The sequence below is a fragment of the Zonotrichia leucophrys genome, chromosome 1 (genome assembly GCF_028769735.1).
Source record: "Zonotrichia leucophrys gambelii isolate GWCS_2022_RI chromosome 1, RI_Zleu_2.0, whole genome shotgun sequence".
Classification (NCBI taxonomy): Eukaryota; Metazoa; Chordata; class Aves; order Passeriformes; family Passerellidae; genus Zonotrichia; species Zonotrichia leucophrys.
This window is the reverse complement of record NC_088169.1, coordinates 100,967,969-100,979,640: the sequence shown is the minus strand read 5'-3', so window position 1 is coordinate 100,979,640 and position 11,672 is coordinate 100,967,969. Positions and strand designations below refer to the sequence as shown.

The window sequence follows — 11,672 nt, the reverse complement described above, 5'->3', positions numbered from 1 at the left end:
TGGCTTCCTCCTCCTACAGTCCACATGCACTGGAACCCTCATCAGGACTTGAGGGAAGGAAAAGCATGAGCTCCTCCTTGCCCTATCACTGAACTACACAGGGTGTCCCAAGGCAGGATGCTCACCCACAGACCCTGCAGTACCACCAAGCAGTCATTGTGCAGATTTCTGTCTTATTTTTCTCCTTGAACTTACTCTTCTCCAGTACCAACCCCTGCCATTACAGTGCTTCAAATCCCACCAAATCTGGCCATGGGGCTGGAAGCACCTTCTCCATCCTCACACCAGCCTTGCCACAGATGTTCAAGGGGCTGCAGTGTGTCTGCCTCTTGGAGTGCTGCAGGTTCAGCCCTCAGGGGTGGTGACACGGGGTTTGTCCCCAGCTCTGCTGTCCTACTGCAGGCACTGGGCTAAGGACAGGGCCCCTGGTGTCTCCCTGCTGTTGCTGACATGCTGCTCCCCCTCTGACATGCCAAAGGGCAGCTGGCAAATGGGGCAGGGCACCCAGGTATCAGGGGACAAGGAAGGCCAGGCCACAGTAGGTTCTTCTCCACACTGGGAGGCGTGTGGGGAGCAGATTCACCAGGAAGTGGCCTGTGGAAAGGGAAGGTGATATGGCTGTCACAAGCTCACTAGTGTTGGGATGATGGGGGATTTGGACTGACACCCTCCCTGATGGTTCGCACGGCAGCCTGGGAATACACTGTGATGCCTCTCCAGTGCCAGGGCACCAGCAGGAGTGATCTGTCCCAGCTACAGAACTGCCACCACTGTGCCCGTTTACTGCCCACAGAGGACACCCCTGCCAAGCAGCTACCTGAGCAGATGGGGCAGACACCGTCTCCCCATCACTGCTGGCCTATCCTCTGTCATTTCTCCTGACTTGTCTCTCTTGGGAACCACAGGCTTGGGCTGTTCCTTTCACCCTGGGTGTCCTTGAGGTGGCAATTGAAGCCCTGCACAGGGGTGACATGCTGCAGGACCCTATGCCACATAGTGCCAGCCCAAAAGAGTGAAGGGCAGTGCCCAGAACTGTCTGGGAAAGGCTGAGAGCAGTAAACAGCCAGGTGAGGGCAGGAGAAGGCAGTGACCCATGGGATTACCTGCTAACAGGACTGTGGGCACAGTGCCTGTCCAGCTGCCTGCAGGTACTCAAGGGAGCAGCAGGCACATGCAGTGCAGAGCCTGGGGAAAAGCAGGCAGGAATGACAGAGGCAGAGGGCAGTTTGGGTTGGAGGAGATTTTACAGCTCATCTTCTCCTAAGCCCTCCCCATACCATGGGCAGGGACACCTTCCACTAGACCAGGTAGCTCCAAGCCCCATCCAACCCGGCCTTGGAACACTTCCAGGGATGGGACAGCCACAGCTGCTCTGGACAACCTGTGCTGGTGTCTTACCACCCTCACAGGGAAGAATTTCTTTGTAATATCCCATATAACCCTATCTTCTGTCAATTTGAAGCCACTACCCCTTGTCTTGTCCTCCCAGGCCATTGTCCCTCTCCAGTTCTTTTGGAGCCCCTTTAGGCAGTGGAAGGGGCTCCAAGTTCTCAGAACCTTCTCATCTCCGGGCTGAACAGTCCTGGATGTCCCAGCCTGTCTCCACAGTAGAGGGGCTCCAGCCCTCAAGAGGATCTCCACAGCTTCCTCTGGACTCATTCCAGTTGCTCCACACTCTTCTGATGTTGGGGGTCCCAGAGCTGGAGCAGCTCTGCAGGTGGGCTCTCACCTGAGCAGAGCAGAGGGGCAGAATTCCCCCCTGCCCTGCTGCCCACAGTGGCTGGGAGCCAGCCCAGGATACAGCTGTGCAGATTCACTCACCTGGCACTGCAGGACCTCCCACATCCTTGGCCAGCAGCTCCAGGTGACGCCCCAGGGTGCTCGTGCCAGCTCTGGGCCTCAGGGCCTGGTTCTGGTTCTGTGTTGTCAACAGCTCCATCCAGGCAGAGTGGCTGATGTGGGCTGGGCTCCAGGCAGCCCATCCAGCTTCCACAGCTTCCTCTGTGGGGATAGGGAGGGGCAGCCTTGCAGGAGGGTGTCGCTATCGGACACGAATAGCACACAAGCTGTTCTCAAGGGGAAGAAAAAAGGGAAGTTTATTTTCTGACTCCAACATTTATAATTTTCCAAGAGTGACAGTGGATTGGAGGGTGACAGTGCCACCTCTCCAATGACACTGGACAGACCAACAATCCATCAACTTTCTCGTCCTCCATAAAGGAATGCAAAACAATGAGTTATTTACAGAAAGTGTGTGAGAAAGTTCACTACTAGAATATCAACATCAGAAGGCTGAGAAAATCTTATAAAACCATGGTGACAGGAGGACAAGGCTGGTGGGAGCTGGGGCTCTGGGCTCCAAGGAAGCACCTCAAAGGGCTCCAGGCCACACTGTGCAGGGACAGGATGGGGTGGACCATGTCAGGCCATATAAATGCATGATTCAGGAATGAAAGTCCTGTGAAAGGCAGAACTGGATCACCAGGGTCTGTCAGAGCTCAGCATCCTCCTGTGGGACAAGGAGAGGCCCCAGGCAATGGAGACAGGTTCCTTGTGCCCACCACTCTGGGCACAGCCCCTAGCTCAGCCCAGCAAGCACCTCCTGGGCTTTCCATGGGGCACAAGTGGTGTCCGTGGAGGAGCAGCCCCTTCCTGCTGCCTCCCCACGGAGAGGGACACATGGAAGTCTGGGAGACACCCACTGTGTCCAGGGGTGACTGTGGGGGGTCAGGTTCCTACCCTTGTGGTTTGTGCAGGCAGATGAAGCAGAGCCCAAAGCAGCTGCATGGACTGAAAGGCTGGCTGCAGGTGAGCTGAAGACTGTTGGAGACAAACACAGGACTGAACACACTGAGTTCCTGCAGCAAGAGCCAAAGTTTATTGGTGGGCACCCCCTTTTATAGGGGCTTCAGAATTCCTGCACTTGAACATTTGATTGGCTGGGGTCTCAACCCCACCCAGCTCACTGGGCAGCTGGTGCCTGCATTCAGGATTGAATAGGACTGGCTGGGCTCCCCTGCTGGAGTTTATCACTGTCTTACCCAGGAACTTGTTTACCTCTACTCTTTAATGTACCAGGCTGGCCAAGTTGGGGTCTGTTGTGGCCAATTTTAACTGTGCAGCTCCAGACCAGCTGCAGCTGTCACAGCACGTGGTCCCATGTCTGCCCCATGGTCAGCCCTGAGCTCTGCTGTGGGGAAGGGCACTGGCCACTGGCCCAACAGCACTCCTACCTCTGCTTGTTGCTCTGTTGCTGTGCCACCCAGGACATCTGGGGGATTATGGGCACAAGAGGGCAGGGAAGCAGAGCTGGTACAGCTTTCTTGAGCCCATAAACAACCCTAACCCCTGGTCTACCCGTCCTCTTCCCTACCTGTCCTTCTACCCTCCTATCAGCCTCATCCTACTGCCAGCCCCATTCCATCACCATCCCCCCAAATCAGCTCCATCCCACGACCAGGCCCACAGCTCTTCCCCATGCCCTTTTCCTGTGGATCAATCCTTACCTTCCTAAAACATCTGAACCCTGCAGCAATTCTGGTCCAGCTTTGAGTCAGCTGGTGCCATCAGTGGGCACCAAGGTGTGACAGGGCTGGTCACAGGGCCACGAGGAGCATCCCACCTCAGCCTGCAGAAAGGCACAGCTGTAGTTCCCTGGGGAGCAGCGAGAAGGACAGGGGCAAGGGGGCTCAGAGCTGCTGACCCCACTGTGGGACGTGGCCCTGGCTCCTGCACGGGAGTGGGGAACGGGGAAGTGTCAACGTCAACACGGCCAATGGGACTGGCTCTCTCCAGTCACAGCCCCACTCTCAGCTGCCTGCTGTGACCCTTGGGGCAGCCAAGCCAGGGCTGTGTGCTGTCCTCACTCAGCAGGTTCTCTGCCTTGGGGTGCCTGGGGTCCTGCACACACACCAGGGACACAGCATCAGGTACCAACCCCTCCCTAAACACCCTCCCCTCCAGCTCTGGCTTGTTCTGGACATGGGGAGAAGCATGGAATTCTCTGGTAACCTACAGGAACAACATCCCATTTTGAGAGAGCAAGAATGATGTGAATCCTTGCCCTTCTGCTTAACAAGGTGAGGTAGCACTGCACCCTGTCATGGCCTGACCCACCTCTTCCAAGACCCCAGCAGCTCAAAGGGATCAGCCCCACACCCAGCCCCCCAGAGGGAGCCCCCAGGCACCTGGGAGGAGAAGGACACCACTCAGCCGATTTTAACCGGAGCCATTCAGGAGCCTTTGGAGACAGCACTGCCAGAGTGTAACTTCCCTTCGGATGCCTCCGGTGCCTGGTGGGGAGAGAGGAGAGCCTGATGAGCTTGGACATCTCCTGGCTTTGGTACCATCCAGCAGCTCCCCAGTCCCACCCCACCGCCTCGGTGCCTCCCAGAGCTGCCCCAGCACCCCTCAGGTTCCCGTCCCCAGATCTGAGTCACAATTCCCCAGCTCAACCCACAACGCCCCATTCTGTCACCCGGGTACCACCCACACGCCCCAGCCCTGCTCTCCAGTGCCCTCAAGCGCTCACCCGCAGCTCCACGGGCCGTGTTCCCAGACGCACGAACACCGCCTCAGCGCCATTCCGCTATCGCTGTAGCTCCCCAGTCGTTCTCCGCTTTTCCCAGCCCTGTTAAAGCCGCGGCTCTGTCCCACAGCCTCTCCATGGCATTTCCCAACCCAGTGCCTGACCCCACAGCTCCCGACTCACCGCCCAGCCCCATCCGCGCCGCTCTCGGCCGCCCAAGTGACGCGAGCCCCGATCCCCGCCGCTCCCGCCTCCCATCAGCGCCTCTCCCGAGCGCGCTCCGGTTCGGGCCGCGGCCGGGCCCGCCGCGGGGCCTGACGGGACACGCAGCCCGCGGGGACCGGGAGAACGGGGTAGGGATGTGCGCTGAGGGGCTCGGAGGGTCCCTGGAATGGGACAGCGGCGACTCTGGGTCACTTTGATCTTGTAGAGCTTTGGGGAAATGGGTGTGGGGAGTATTAGGAGAGATCCTGGTGTGGGAGCACAGGGGCAGGGTGGCACTGGCAGCTTCGGAGGGCCCATGGGGCAGGGACAGTGCGGGCTCTGGGGGCAGGAGGGCAGCCATGGAGGCACTGCTGTTGTTCCCGTGCGGGCTTTAAATGTTCCTGGGCATGAAAAATTACAGAACTGGAAAAAAAATCTTTTTGGAAAGATGGAATTGTAAGCAGGGTGGGTGCTCTGTCACAGGTACGTGCCACTTTCAGGCACTGCTGCCCCGGACTTTGCAGTGGCTTTTCACCTTCCCCTGTGCTTCGTGCATGGGGGTTTTTTTCCCAGTTGTAGAGAGCCAGGAACTTGGTTCCATCCTGTCTGCACTGTGGGAGCAGCTGCACAGGGGTCATGAATTCGCTTAGCTTGTGCAGTCAGGTAAATTTTTGGTGCCTTTCCTCAAGAACTGGTGGTGTGGCTTAAAAATTGTCAGATGCTGGTGGGTGTTTTGGAGAAGATTGCTGGCAGGGCCCAGTTGTGGAGATTCCCTAGAGCATGGCTGAGCTGTGGGAGCTTGTACCTGCCCTGTGCCTTGTGTTGCTGCCTGAGAGTGGTGCAGTGGGGTGATGGGAGGATTGAATCCCAGACCAGTCACTCTTGAGTTGCTGCTGGTTATATTTTAAGATACTCCTTGGTGACTTTGTATGTAAAAATGTGGAAGATTCAAATCACTGATCCTCAGAAGTGAAATTCCCATTTTTCATTCCATTAGAGCCTGGCAGCAAGGGCATCACAAGGAGGCAGCGAATGAGGAGGTGCATATAGGACTGCTTATCCCTGTGATTCAACAAATTGTTGTGGCAAAACCTATCTGCTTGTGCTGTCCTGAGGTCTTGGCAGCTCTTTGGGCAGAGCAGTTTGCTGATGAGCCACTCATGGTGGGGACCAGAATAAAGCCAAGCGTCCCATGGCCCTGGCTCTGCCAAGGCCACCACTAAACCATGTCTCCAATGGAGGCATTTTTCCATATTTGCCCCTGGAGGCCTCCAATGGAAGACCAGCTTTTATATTACCTCCTTTATGGAAATGGTTTTGTCTGTGTGTTGTTTTGTTCCTATATTTTGAAGGCAGCAGTTCCTTGGGGATGCAGGCAGGAGAGCCTGCCCCAGAGATGGGGGTGCAGAGTGGGTCTGGCTGCATGGGGCCTGGGCTGGCTCAGGATAATCCAGCTTGTGTGTATGTGTCACGATCCGTCGTTACAAACAGGGTTCGTGATGGTTCGTGGATTGATCTCAGGGTGCAAAAGAACCGACATGGCAGGGGGGATTTGCAGTAATAATCAAAACAAATGCACCTTTATTGAATGACCACAGCAAAATGCGATATAGGGATTAAGGGAGAGAAAAAGACAGAGAAAGAGAGAAAAGAGAGAGAGAAAGAGGGGGGTATAGCTACCAAACGTAGAGACGAAGTCCTTTGGTCCAGTCCAGTCGAGGATCTGCCTGCTACGTTGGAGAGATCTCAAAATCTCTAGCTAACTCAGAGGTTTTTATTATGATAACTCTATTGAAAATTGTGAGAGGAGGGAGAAACAGATACAATAAGGAGTAGATGTACCAGGTAGTCCATGTTCTCAGCAGTAAACGAGAGCCATTGTTTTCGTGGTCCAGTGGTCACATCCTGCAGGCAAACATCTCGCTTTGGTCAGCTTGCCTTCCCCCACACATCTCCCCCGGGTTGGGGGTTTCAGTCCCAGTCCTTGGAAGGAGCAGAGGGGCCTTTTCACACAGGAGTTTCATGTCTTGGTCTTTGATGGAGAGGCTCCTTACATCCCACTCTGTCTGTCATGGTGGTTGTAAAACAGGTGAGGATCTTCTGTGGGAGACCTCCTGAACTCAGGAGAAGTCCAGCCAGGCCGAGATGTGGGACAGCTTCCAAGGCAATTGTTGCAAACAGGGCACGGTGCCCCCTCCTCATTGGGCTCAGTGTATCATACAGCAAACAAAACCTGTGAAAACAATAACTTAGCCCTGTGCTCTCAGGTCTCAGGGCCTTTGGCGTGTGTAACTTTCTCCTACAAAGCCAGAGATTTTCAGATGGGGTGTGGTGTTCTCTTCGGTGGTCTCCCCGATGAGGGTCACGAGGCAGATGAGCGATATTTCGGACAGACTCTCACACGACCCCGTGACTCACGATTGTCTTGAAGGGATCTTCATCAGCAGGGCTCTGAAATGTCACTGATAGGTCTTCAGGATTCGCCATACGTTGGTAGCATAACCCGGAAAAAATAGAGACAGTTTGACAGAGAGGGAGAGAGAGAGAGAGAGAGAGGAGGAAAAGAAAGGATAGGAAAAAGAAGGGGAAAAGGGAGACAATAAACATAATTAATATTGATTATCATAACAATTTTCACAAATGGTTAATTACAACAATATAATTTTTATAATTATTTTTAAATGGTTGAAACAAATCACAAATAATAAAAAGCAAAAAGCAATAAACAAATCGTAATACAAGTAATAATTTAAAAATAATTTTCTAAAACAATTCACTAAAAATTGAAAGTAATTCTCACAAAATCATAAAGAGGAATCAGGATTTACTCTAAAACACATATGCCTAATTCATAATTGCTTTGTGTCAAATGTCGTGGGGATGTTCACAGTGTAGGGCACATCAGCCAAGTTGTGTGCATTAACTATAGACGTCAATCTTGTCAGCTGTCTTTTCACCATCTTCTAATTCATAACGACTAGGACTGCTGATAAAATAAAACCAAACAGAATTAAAATCAAAAGGATAACAATGGGATGACACACACTGTTCAAGGCACTCATGGCAGTAGGAGACCACCCCAAAAAGAGTATCCCACCACTTGTGCTCAGCATCTTCCTCCACTCTTTCCATGACAGGGTGTATCTGTCTCACATTGTGATGAACAGTTACCAGAGTTTTCTGTCCGTTTTTCTTAATCTTCTTGAGGATTTCAACTGAGTCTCGATAGAGCAGCAGTTGTCATACCAAAGTGAGAGTCATCCTAATAGGAGTAGGCATCAGTTTGTGAATCAGTGTGTAGTTAGATTGCAATAGGTAGAGAGAGGTAACTGGAGCTTCATAAGAGAAATCACATCCTGTAATCTTGGTAAAGTTACAAGCACAAAAATTTGAATGATTTTTAGTATCTACTACAACATTTTCTACGAATACAAAATCACAAATGGTTCTAAAGCATGCACATTATTGCCTATGTATATAAGAACTGTTTCAGAAGTCTTGTTAGGATGAATTTCAAAATGACAGATATTTTGCTCTGTGTCTAAACAAATGTCTTGAGCTATGATTGCATTGCTTTCACAGATGAGCCCTTGTTTTTCTCGGGCAATACAAGATTCCAAATTTACAGTTTGCCATTTCTTACCAATTTGACGGGCCCATTCTCTATGTTCAGAAAGATAGAGAATAGCTCCGTCGTAATTCAGTTCTAATGCTTTACCAGGGAAAATCAAGTGCACTGAGGCATTGTGTATGGTTAACACGAAAGCTGTGTCTGTGTTTCAAATGGAGTCATAGGTCAAAATTCACTAGGTTCCACCAGGACTGGAATTCTCTTTCAAAGTCAGTAGCACTGTCCCAAATTATTTTCCAAATTTCAGTGGGAAAAGTGCCTTCTTCACCTTCTCTTATAATTGAAGCAGAAACTGACTGCATCCACAATTGCGCCTGGATACAGCTAAGAGTCAAAGAAACATTGTTTTGTGTAGCACTGAGTGCATCAATTACCAATTTGTGATCATTTACATTTACCTTCTCCCAATTTGGTAATATGTTTGATAGCAGCCACTGGTGTGTTCACAAAAGCCAATAAGAATGACTGCAGTGGTTGCTGTAATTTGATCAAATCTCTAATTATGACAGCCAATTTATTCAAGTTCAGTTAATTTACATGTCATGCGTAATATCATCCCCTGGTGTTACCATAAAGGGAAGGGAAAACATGATTTCTGTTGTCCATCACTAGTGTTATCATGGTTTTTCAGGTCTTCATGTCCCTCGGAGTTCTTCTGTAAAAGTAAACACAACAGACTCCGACACAAAGAGGCAGAAAAAGTTAGAACAATGGAATTGTCAGAGAGGTTTTGAACAGCAGTGGTACTTCCCCTCCTGCAGCGAGGGGTCCACCAAAAGCAGGTTGCCCAGGGTAATGTGCTAGGTTCTTGAAATCATCTGGTCTCTATAGTGAAGGAATGATGCTTGGAGTTGTCGGGCAAAAAGCAGTGATTTTGGAACACTCATTTAGCCCCCATCTATAGTAAGAGGTGTGAGAAGTCTATTTAATCTTTTCACCTTTTGCCCAATCCTGCACACGTTTGACAGTAAAGTGAGAAATATTATGAGATTGAATTTCCTGTGGTTTTAGAAAAATTCCAAAGCATCCTTGCATTGCTTTAACAGTATTATCTCCTGTAGCTCTTTTAAAAGCATCAGTCAGGAGCAACCCAAATATAAATATAGCATAGGACTTGGTGTAAATACAGACAAGAAAATAATTTTGTCTCTCACTTTGGAAAATACACCAAACAGTTAACTCCTGACTCCAGCCCATTTCCCAGGCCTTTACTTTGATCCCATGTGCTGGGCTTTGTCACACACTTGAAATCACCTGTCACACTGCATCCTGGTCTTTGCTCTGTCCCTGTGCCATTGTTTACTCAGGAAGGCTGCCCAACCTCCACTGGAAGTGCCGTGTCTTTTTTTGTCCTTTCCTCTCTTATTTCCCTTTGCAGGGGGGTGGCTGGAGTCCCACAGCTGCCTCTGCTCTCAGTTTGGAGCAGCTGGGCATCTGCAAAGCACAAAGATTGCTTATCTCTACTCTGCTTTGCCAGCTGTTGGGACCCAGTTTTAGAGCTGGGTTGATGGTAGAGTCACAGCAGGGCATGGAGATCCCTTGGAACTTTTAGTTTCCGTGGCAATATGTGGGAACTCAGCAGATCCCTCCGGATGTCCAGAGTTGCCGAGAACACCGTCGGGGGGGCTCAGAGACCCTGGCATTCTGCCCAGAACACCTGGTGGCTTGATTTTGATCCTTCCAACGAATTGTCAGCTTGGCATGGGGATGTGAAAGACACACAGGTTTGAATGGTGCAGTAACAGGATGGAAATGTAGATTTTAGGATTTTTGGTATAGGGGTTATGGGGACAAGATGGAGGAATCAGGGCATGTCTAGTCCTTCTTCTTTCTTCTTCTTGTTCTCCATTTTCTGCTGTGATGTTGGCATTTGGGGATTGGTTTAGAATAGAAGTGCACTGTCTAACATAGGTAATGGGTATTGGAAATAAAAAGTCAATATGATATACGTAGTTTGTAGTATAAAAGGACAGCACCACCTCGGGGGTGATCAGAGTGCCTGTGGCTGCCTTGCTGTGCAGACCTTGGCTGGGCAAAAAGAAAATTTTGTAGATAAGAAATAATAAACAACCTGAAGACCGAAAAAGTGAAGAGTCCAGACTCATTTTTCAGAGCGCGGGCTGCTGCAGTCCCTGGGTGGGCCCGAAGCAGGCAGCTCCCAGGCTGGACTCGCTCCCAGGAGGGCATTGATAAGCCTCCTTGGGAAGCAGCCAGAACAGCCCTGAATAATAGGCCAAAGAAGCGGCAGCCACTCTTGAGATCATTGCACTCCACTTCTGCTGAATAGACTCGCAGCAGACCAGTCCGAAACGGAGCCAGAAGGTGCCCTGGATCCACTCTCCTGAGAACTGCTGGCCGGTGACCAGGGACCTTCAGACTGCCCTGACGATTCAAATTTGGTGAGAAGGTCAAAATCAAGAACATGGGGGGCACATATTCCCAAGAACAGTTAAGGATTTTGTCTGCCCTACAGGGCATGGCAGAGGCACATCCTATTGCAATTTTAAAGAAAGAACTTAAGGATCTTTTGTTATGGGTACGCTGTAATTATCCATACTCGGAGACACATGTGTTGTTTGAGGTGGGATTTTGGCAGGAAATTAATAGGCATCTTTATCACTCAGCTACTAGAAAGGATGAAACGGCCATGAAACTTTTACCACCTGCACGGGTGATGTTGGAGGCAACCTCAGCAAAAGCTAGGAGGGTTGCCAAACAGCACCTTGTTAAAACTCCCACAGGGGAGGGGAGCAAAGCCAGAGAAGGAGGTTGGCTCTTGTCCCAGTTGTCCTGGGGGTGACAGCTCCCGTAAAAGGGGAGCAGGTGGAAATTTCATCACCTCCAATTCCACCACCCTGAAAGTCCATGGGACCTCCAAAATGCCCAGAAACTCCAGATATTTCAGGGTTTTTGGGCTCCGACTCAGACACCATCTCACTCCTGGGAGAGCTCAGGGTTGAAACTTCCCCAAGCGAAATCTAGGAGTCGGACTGTGCCATTATCGGGGCGCGTCCTCCCGATTCGCAGGAGCCAAAGGGACACAGGAGAGGGAAAACAGTAGTTGGGAAGGGGCGTTGAAGTGGGACCAGAGGGGGAGGGGGAAAAGCTCTCTCGTGGCAGGCGTAGTTGCGCAGCGATGGGCAGCCGGCAGCAGCAGTGATTTTTCCCAACAACATACAAAAAGAAAGCTACATCGAAGAAGGCAACAACACAACAAATGGAGTATTCTTCAGCTTCAGAATTTCATGAAGCTCAAGACACTTCAGATGAAGCATAACCACAAGAAGACATAGTGCACATCACTGCATC

The 11,672-nt window shown here is 50.9% G+C and overlaps 1 long non-coding RNA gene across 2 annotated transcripts; it reads right to left on the bottom strand.

Annotated features, from left to right (window-relative positions):
- Positions 1-1,580: 1,580 nt before the first annotated feature.
- Positions 1,581-4,726, bottom strand: LOC135454106 (uncharacterized). Of its 2 annotated transcripts, XR_010442030.1 has the most exons (5): positions 4,532-4,726; positions 4,188-4,292; positions 3,507-3,628; positions 1,822-2,001; positions 1,581-1,729 (listed from the first exon to the last, which is right to left on the bottom strand). It is a non-coding gene; the product is annotated as an uncharacterized LOC135454106 (long non-coding RNA). The 2 variants fall into 2 exon arrangements; XR_010442029.1 differs by lacking the exons at positions 4,188-4,292; positions 4,532-4,726 and having other exon boundaries at positions 3,507-4,178.
- Positions 4,727-11,672: the final 6,946 nt, after the last annotated feature.